Below are 9,572 nucleotides of genomic sequence, written 5' to 3'. Positions count from 1 at the left end.
CGGGCAGCTCCGCCGGGAGTCGCCTGCAAGCGAGGGGCGGGAGAGCAAGAGCCTGCGGCCTCCCCGGGCCGAGGCACCGCGCCCTCCCCACCCCGGCAGCTCGGCCCCTGCCATAGTTCGGCTATATCAATTACTCCAAAGGAGAGGGGGGGGGGAAACGACGGAGGTTTCTCCAGGTGAAACCACGCCGTGTTTCTGCAGCTTGCCCAGCTTATCCACTGAGCCAAGGCCCTCTGCCACACCCCGGAGGGGACAGGGCGGCCGTATCGACCAGGGAGAAGGCCCCCGAGGCCCAGCGCCGGGCTGGGCTGGGGCGTCCAAAGGGCGGGGAAACACACACTGAATTCTCAGAATAAAGAATACGCCCGGTACCACTATTACTCAACAACTGCCATCCGTCCCTGTGAAGGCACCCATGCTGCAGGAAAAGAGCCAGCGTGATCCCCTATTGCAATTAAAACACACACAGAGGGCAGCATTCAGCTTGCCCAGGCAACTAATTCCAGGRTTTAACTCTCTGACCCTCCTAACATCCTTTTAGCTTTAAAAGACTGTAATTACAATATAATGCAAAGCACCTGCTTAGGTAAACATCTGTCCTCACTTCCTTGATAAAACCAGCACATAAACAAGTTTTCCTCTTGCTCTGGAGAGAAAGGCTAGCTTCCAAAATAGAGGCTTTCCAYGATTATACTCCCACTGCCCTGCATGGAGGTTATCACAGAACACAAGCTCCTACCAGTTAGCTGAAACAAGTGGTTATTAGCCATGGGTGAACTACAGAGGTTGCTTTTTAATGGTTTTTTACTAGGTTATCCCCTGCCTCCTCCTCCCTCCCCTCCCAAGAACACCAAGACTGTGAATGTGGGGTCTAAGCATAGCATATGCTGCAGTATTGAGACATAAACTGCAGAGTTTACATCTGGACTCAAATTTAAGATTCTTCTGGATTAAGGTCTGGGTTCAAGACTACATAGATAACTTGCACAGATAACTGATATTTTGTGATAATGATACATATTTTCAACCTCCAATTAAACACGCTCTTTTTTAAAAGCGGCCACCATGGTGGTTAATCTCCCTGGCTGTACTGGGGTAAGTGGGGAGGAGTCACTTTCATTCAAACCAAGATTAGAGAAATATCAAAATAAACATTGCTACCTTGCACAGCTCTGCTCACAAATTGTGAGCTGCAAAGATCCAGTCTAGAAACATGCCAATTCTAAACGCTTAAGCAATTTGATATAGATTTTTGAGAGACTATTTTTGGATGAAATTTGTGCTTTAAACCCTTAGCAAGATCATTTTCTTCCAACTGCATTCTACTTCAGGGGTTTTAATTTCTTCTCAGATTTGAGCATCGGTGGGGGAAGGTGGGAATTGTCCCAATACTTCATTCAAAAATTGGACAAGGTGAAGAAAGAGCTATGGGAGCTGAGCATATTACAAAGGCTTCAGACCTTTCTGAGGATGCAGAAATGATTCCTCTAGGATGACACACAAATCAGAGCTAGATTCCAAGCTCCCTCATGGCCCCGCTACTTATTGCTCCAACAGGCTTACAGCATCTCTGGTTTCAGTATGACCTCAAAGTGAGGATTTAGAAGTTCTTAGCAAGCCTTCTATAAGATAAATAGAACCTTCTCAGAAAAGTTTAGCAGGTACTTTCAGCTGGTCTTAAAAAGCCAGACAGGGCTAACAGCTGCGAGTTGAATGATAGCTACTTTAAGAGGCTGCAGCTGCCTGACTTTAAAAGGGCATTCCTAGAAGGCCAAACAAGCAACAAATTTTAGGAATAGTAGAGATCCAAGGGTTTATAAAAAGACACTCCTGATAAAGGGGTTGCTGAGATATACTTGCTTTCAGACCAATTAGCATAGAATGTTCCCACAGCTTGCAAACAAGTTAATGGTTTAAAAATATATATAATACTTATTATGCAAATACATAATAGCTCTAGCAAGGGTGAAAAAGGCAGAGTCATTGTCTTGCTAGAGGATCTATTTCAAATGCTTATTGTAGTCTAGGAATAGCTTGAATTTTCTATGGCAGATTGTGGTGATAAATTATAATCCAAGATTAGTTCTGAGCATTATAAGAAGTGGTAAGGGTAAGAAAAAATTGGTGCCTGACATTTCTTTTGGATCATTAAATGACTCAGAGCTGTCTGGGGAAATAAATGTGTGGTTCTTTGCTATGAATAGATCAGAGCAATATTTGTTGAAAACTATCTTTGTGTAAGTAGCCATTTGAGGTTTAAAATTGCTGCTTTGAATACTCATTGATACAATGTTACTGACCAAAGACACTGATGACAYGCAGTGTAATGTTTGTAATAGCAGCTATGTTGACACAAGTGTTACTGAAGACAAACCACAGTGATAGTCTTCGCTATATCTTGACACTGTCTTTATTTTATGCTGTATTGATGTCCGTCATTTTGCAATGGAATTTAATTATGGATACAGGGATGATAAACTTCTACATTATTAGGAGTTAGAACTCACTGTATGTCATCAAGGTTAATTTTCTAGTGTTGCTGTGGCAGGTGCATGAATTTAGTGTATGGCTTTTCTTAACATGCTGCTTCTGACAAGCAACTCTAGCAAGTATTATAAAAATACACTGTACGTGTTCCTGATTCTCATCACCTTCTCAGTGCTACTGAATGCACTAAATGTACTTTCTCAGAGCTGACACAAGAAGCTAAATACTAACCAGGATATTCTAGACTTTCTTCTCATTCAAAAGAGTAAAGTAGCAACCTCTCACTCCCACTTGCTGAGAGCATCAACACATGCAACTTCAAAGGTGGTTTTGAAAACTAAGTGTCAAAGCTTAAATTGGAGCCCAGGGGCCTCTGCCTCTAACAGAAGAGCAACTAGGAACTATTGGGAGAGCTATAGAACTTAGAGAAGGTTCATAGAAAATATTTGCTCTAGCTTTGACTCATATCTGCTCTCCCCACTGCCAAACAAGTTAAAAGCTTGTGAACTGACACAGTAATGAAAAAAAAAAAAAATAGTGTCAGCTCTACATTCTGCACTGTAAGCAAAGTTAGCTACCGCAGAATCTCTCTGGTGATAGTGCAAGATTCAGGAAGAGTCCAGAAAGCTGTCATCTTTCAGGTGGAACACAGGCTGCAACAAGGAAAATCCTGGCTTAGGTGACTATAACAAATCAGTTTTGTTCTCCAAAAAGGGAGATGAGAGCAGATTTTTCCACAAATAATGGTAACATAGTAAAAACTGTTCTTATCTCTATATAATAAAGAGTGGGAACAATCCCTGTCTAGAAGAATATACCTTCTGAACAGAAGCACAAACTACATACATATGTCAGTCTAATAAACCTAGATCCTGATAAATATTGCTGGTAACCTTAAACTTTTCTTTACATAAACAGGAGTTGCACAAGTTTTATTTGTGAGCATTTGAACACTGGGATGCAAGCTTCTCAGGTGTAGTGTGCTGCTTTTTGAACACCAGTAGCTTTTCTATAAAATCCACAAGTTAAAAAAGCAACTGGAGTTGAGGCTAACAGGTGTTTTGGGATCAAGCAGTGGTTCCAAATGTTAAGGACAAGAAAAAAGCAAGAGATTTACTGATGGGGCCAAGTGGGTAACACACCAATATTTGTATGTCACCTTCCTTTTAGACTGAAATATCCCAAACCTGAGTAAACAAGCATTTGACTTTTGGGGCTATTTCTCATGAAAAGCAGTTATTTACCTAAAGATATCATGTGGTGACATGAAAAAAGCTTTACATTCCTGTTCTGAAGACAGGAACACCTGGAATACAAAGAAAATGGACAAGGTACAAAATTCCAGTTCTCAGAACAGTATTTTGTCAGTAATGACAAGTCCAAACAAAGTTCAAATACCATCACCTGAACTGACTGATAAATGGACAAAAACTAACCTCTGTCACTAATAGGAAAGCATTAGTGATTACAAACAGGAATGAGTTTGAGGAAAAGATGGCTTCCAACTTTGTTTTTCCTTATACTGCTTGCAATTCAAGGATGTAAAGCATGATAGTTAATGTAAATGATCCTTGATTTTTAGATGTTAATTTGATTCCAAGTTTCAGGATTCAAATTCAAGGTTTCTAATCAGTCAGCAGTAAAAATCCAGTATCTGAGCACTTTAGATACTGTCAGCAAAGATGAAGTAGGATGGGCATAAGTCCCTTGCTCCTGTACTTCTGCCTCTAAGCTCTCTATCAAATAGCTTATAGAAAAGTAAGCTTATTAAAAAGCTGATTTCAGTCTACAGTCGCCCAAGATTTTGGGTTTCCATTTTAGTTAGTTTTTTTCCCAGCTTCCATTGAAAAACTAAAAAAACAAATGTTAAAGTAGTTTATCTAACAACTTCTGTCCTATGTTCTACTTGTAGAAAAAGTGCTCCAGATTAGAGTCTTCAGCCTTGCACTCTATGGTTCTCATGTTTTAAACTGCTATTATTTAATGCAATAATTTCCTTATATCTAATTTTAATAAACCTCCATAAGCTTCCTCATTCCAGAGTGGTGTTCGTTTATGAAGGAATGCCTTCCCAGATGCAAGTTAGAAGCAAGCTGCATGAGTAACATACCAGCTGGTAGTTATAGGAATCCAGTATCACATTCCAGCTCCAGCAGAGTGAACTTCCAGCCTTGAGCAAGTCCCTGCTTCATCAGAACTAACATTTCACATGGAGAACACTGTCTTGACAAACTTCTGAAATTTAACCAATTTCTTTGTAAAGATGTGGTTTATGCCTACATTCCACATGTTCTGGCTTGTTTCTTCTGGACTTTGTGCAGCAGAGGCTTTCCTCCTAGAGCCCTCCAAGATGTCTCACTTCATCCTTTCTGCAATCTTCACCTTTATTCCTAATCTCATTCTCAGATGGGAGAATCTGCCATCATGAACTATAAAACAATAAGCTTGCAATTGCCACTTTAAGGAACTTCACATCTGTTGCACTGATTTTCTGAAGGTATCTGGCACAATAATGATAAAATGCATTGCTAATACACATCTTTCTTCTGATGGCATTTAATTTCAAATAATTAGTGGGTCTAAAAGCAAAATCCTGATTTGTTCAACACTTCTGAAGATGAACAAAATTTTACATTTGATTGTTATATTATTGCAGTTCACATGCATAATACTATATGCATATTTGTATATAAGCTTGATGCATGGACCAAAAGAGAACTTCCTCCTGTAGAAAACAATCCCAGCAATCTACTGGGGGAAATGTAGAACGGATGTAGATAACTCCTCAGTATAGCCCTGATCAATCTTCTTGCAAGCTGAAAGTTTAATACCATAAGACAAATCCGGCAGCTGTAGGGGAACCAAGATGCTATATACCTCTGCCTGAGAGGAGCAGAAATAAAGTGGGTGCAGCAAATTGGGGAAGCCAGGAATCTAGGCACAGCAAAGAGGGAATGTTGGAATGGGGCTGCTGAGATTTGTTGCATGATCATCTTGCCCTTTTCTTCTCACATCAACCCACATTAGCCTCAGAGGGAGAATCAAGCCTGGGATTAGCCATAAAAATGCAAAGTTACTCCATTTAATAGTCATTTGAGTCCATCTTGGAGCTGAAGTCACTTTAATCAAGCTTGCCCAATGTAACAAAACAGCATTGAGTATTATTTGCTCTGGGAAGGCACTTGCATACCTAAAGAAAGCCGAGCATATAGSTGCTAGTCTGAGAATCAAGCCACATGCAACAGACCTGTAGATACCACTTTGATAGTAAGACAACTGTACCAATTACCAATTTAAGCATTAAAATGGTCAAAGCTYGACCCTTTGATGGTCCTAAAAAATATTCAGCTGTTAGAGTTCCTTCAAAACTCAAGAACTATTTTCTGGTCTAGATAGAGCATTTCCCCACATGTCTGTATCTGAAACACCACAGGACAGTRCTAAATAGAGCATCAGACAGCAAAACAAAAACCCAGTCCTGTCCAAATGCATTTTCTGTATCTATTCTTTAGAGGGCAGAATAGGGAATGAACTCGACAATAACTTTGCTGTACATTGACGAGTCTCATTTAAATTTGCAGTGTGTTAGCAATAAAGGCAACAGTATCAGAGGGATATAATAGATACATGTATATACAATGTAAATACCATCTATATTCTGTAAGTGGGAAACAGGCATACAGAGCTTGCCCAAAGCCATACAACAAACTAATGCCACAATACTCATCAGCATTAGGAACAGAATCTATAGTTCAACTTCTGAGCCTTCCTATAACCATCAGCCAGCTCTCCCTGTTCAGAAGTCTTCCTAGAGTTCTGCTGTGGCTTTCTCACATACATACTGAAATATTTTCACAACTGTCTGTTGCTGTGAATCCATCCAAGTGCAGTAAATAAGTGTTGGTGCTCGTGACCTAGACAGAACAGCTGATCTGCCAAAACAGCTTCACAATTTTACTCATTACAGATCTGAAGAGCACTTGTGAAGCAGCTTAATCACCATGTGAGACAAACAGGGACTGTTCCAACTTTCATAGACCAGAACACAAAAGTTATCTTAGCCTCAAAACCAACAAAAAGACACAAAAACATCCATGAGTCTTACAGTGAAGCAGTGAAAATTAGGAAGAAAAAGCAAATTCTCTTCTGTACCACACGTTTCTATGGTCACAAAGACAACGATTGCTGTAAAAATGACTGTAGGGAATGCTGCTTTACCTGGGAACTGTAATAGTCATTGCTGATGTTAATAAATTAAAGAGTAAAATGAGTTGGCTGGGGTCACCCAGAGCTGCTTAAATTCAGAAAGAAATCTGTAAAAAGGAACCAGATCCAACTTTAGTGTGCCGTCTCCCTTTTTCTAGTACAAAAGGGCTTCTGCTTTCTTCCTACTCCCAATTCAGTCATTTGTCATTTTCAGGACAGCTTGGAATTGTCAGTTCAATTACCTTTCAGCTGGGAGAAAAACAAAGCAGATGCTGTTTATTACTAAAAGGCAGAAGCTCTCACTTTTGAGGAATATATCATTTATTTTTATAAGAAGCCATAGAATTATTTGTCTCCCTTACATATTAAGCAATATGCAGGAGCTCGTAAGTAATATCATTCAGCTAAAATGAAATATCTTCCCTTCAGCCTTGGTAGGTGTTGGTCAACTGCTGCTTTTAATATTAAAGACTCAAATAGCTTTTGTATCAATCTTCTCCCTTTAATTCCTCTTATCACTGCACAAATATTAGAAATAGTCATTTCCCAGCATCTGGCATCAAATATACAGGGTGGGAAAAAGGCAAATATACAGCAATTGTCTTCTCTAAACAATACAAGATTTTCCCCACTGATTTAATTCTTTAAAATTTGCCTTACTGTTCAGAATGCTGCTTTCTTCATCACATATTGATTAAAATGCAACTTCAATGCCTTGCAGAAAGCTCAACTAAAAAAAAAAAAAGCAAAGATTTTTTTTGCATACAATACCTGCTGTAAAGTGCTCCTACTTCAAATTCTCATGTCTGCACTACCCGCAGCAGCACACTGATGGGGACTGACTGAAAGGCACATGCAGGGAGGTCAAATAGTTCCTTTGGATCTGTCGGGGACTGCAAGCCATTCAGAGGCGGAAGCTTACTGCAAACTGAGTCACATCTCTGCCCATATGTTGTTGTCCCAAGAGGAGACAGTATATCCCTGCGCTGAAGACATGGTAAGAATGAAATTAAGTATTCTCAGGCTATACACGTGTTTGCAGCGACTGTTTCATTTCTATATGCTCACTTCCTACCAAAATTATAGAGAAGGCCTCTACACAGTGAAACAGTCCCAAGAAGGATAACATTGTGGGAAAAAGGTACTCAAGAGTTTTAATAGCTATTGCGAAGCAAGTGTGGAAAGTGATCTTAATTTGCAGGCAAAATTGACTGATCTGAGCTTTCCATCCTGTAATATTAGGTAAGTAGAAACAGCCAGGAGTAACACTGTCTTGCATACTTTTAGACCATTCATTCACAATACTGTAACATTAAAAAAAAGGATGATAGCTTAATGTAAGTCACAAATAAACCAGAGCATTTCCTTGCAGAACAAGTCTTTATGCTGGAAGTTCTCAAATATGCTAAACTAGTATGATTTATGGTTTTTGAACTGTTTTAAAACATTTTTCTGTTGAGTTTCCCCTTTGTTATCTGGTACTAGAATTCATGGGAGAAGTGCTCTCTAGATGTCTGTCTTATTTCTGAATCTATAGCAACAGTGTCCAAGTCAAGGGAGTTGCTGCTCTTCCCAACATCCCTGTAATATTGTATTGATAAAGTTTTTCACTTAATCTCAACATGCTCTACAAGTATTAGGTCCCTAAATCACTGAGGTGAATAGTTAGATCAGGTTTACCAAGGGGGAAATAAAGACACAAGTCAATTAAGAGCCCAGTCAATTAGCTCCTTTAACTGCAAGTCTCATTGACAGAAATGCTATACACAGCATGCTTGTGAATAAAACCAGATTTTATCAGTGGCTTGTTCGAGACCCACAGGGAATCACTGTCAGAGTCAAAATAATCCAGACTCTGGATCTCTGTTCAAGATGCATCTTTACTCTGACCTTTATTGGAAACTGCCTAATAATTAAGTAGATTTTATTGGGGTTGGGGTGGAACAACCTAAAGGGGAACAAGAGATGCTCACGCAGCACTAAGCACAGCTCATGATCTTACACTGTTAAGACTTCAGTAGCTCATCTATCCTCTTCCCTTTACTTGCACTGTGTCTAAATTACAGCAGAAAATTCCCCAGATCTGCCTTTTTATTTGCTTCTAAGGCACCATGAGCATTTACAGTGTCACTCAAGCATCCTAAGTTCTGTTCCMCCACACCCAATTTTAGGGATTTGTAACTACAAGCTCAGGAAAACTAAAGATTTTGGGGCCTTCATTCTTCATACTAAGATTTAATTACATTCAAGAGAGCTGAAATCAAGCTTGTAGAGCTGCAATCTGTATACACATTCAGTTCAGACACTGGAAGTAGGCTATCTCAGGACTAGAGTACATTCCTGAAGTACTACATTCTTGTCCAAAACTTCATCTGCAAGGAAAACTATGCAAGACTTAAATTCCTTGTGTTCTATAATTTATTGCTGTAAAATTAAAGATAACTGTCAGGTTGTCATTGGTAATTTAACACAGTAGCGAACATCAGCTTCGCATAGGAAAGTCTCACACAGGAACTGTGGCATCACAACCCAGGATAACACAACCTCCACAGAGAGCTACAGGGGCAGTAGGAGAATCAAGCCCGAGGGACACATCTCTTCAGCTCGGCCTCTCCACCGTAATTCAAACACTGAATGCAAACCTCTAGACAGAGGCAGAGCCACCTCCGCCTCGCACCTCCCATTTCCTTCCCGGGCTCTGCAGCAGCGTARATGTCTCTCTAGATTACCAGTCGCACACGTTCGCTCCCGCTGTGGCCTGGCTTCCTGTGCCTTCGCCCCACGGCTCCTTTGAGGCCTCCCATCGCTCTGTGGCAAAAGCAGCTTTTCAGAGGGGAAACCTGCAGCGGCCCTGCCACAGGGACACCCCCCCCCCCCAA

The 9,572-nt window shown here is 40.3% G+C and overlaps 1 protein-coding gene across 2 annotated transcripts in view; it reads right to left on the bottom strand.

Moving 5' to 3' along the window:
• Positions 1-9,552, bottom strand: part of GRB2 (growth factor receptor bound protein 2) — a 62,789-nt gene extending 53,237 nt beyond the window's left edge. The window contains exons 1-2 of one of the 2 annotated variants that reach the window (XM_026090357.1): positions 9,336-9,552; positions 7,465-7,679 (exon numbers count right to left, since the gene is read on the bottom strand). The gene's annotated coding sequence lies outside the window, so the exon portion shown is untranslated. The remainder of the gene's footprint in view (positions 1-7,464; positions 7,680-9,335) is intronic. The other variant, XM_026090358.1, reaches the window with a different exon arrangement.
• Positions 9,553-9,572: the final 20 nt, after the last annotated feature.

This window comes from Apteryx rowi, unplaced genomic scaffold (genome assembly GCF_003343035.1).
Source record: "Apteryx rowi isolate R43461 unplaced genomic scaffold, aptRow1 scaffold_86, whole genome shotgun sequence".
NCBI lineage: Eukaryota > Metazoa > Chordata > Aves > Apterygiformes > Apterygidae > Apteryx > Apteryx rowi.
Note: the sequence above shows the minus strand (reverse complement) of the source record. Positions and strands in the feature narration are given on the sequence as shown.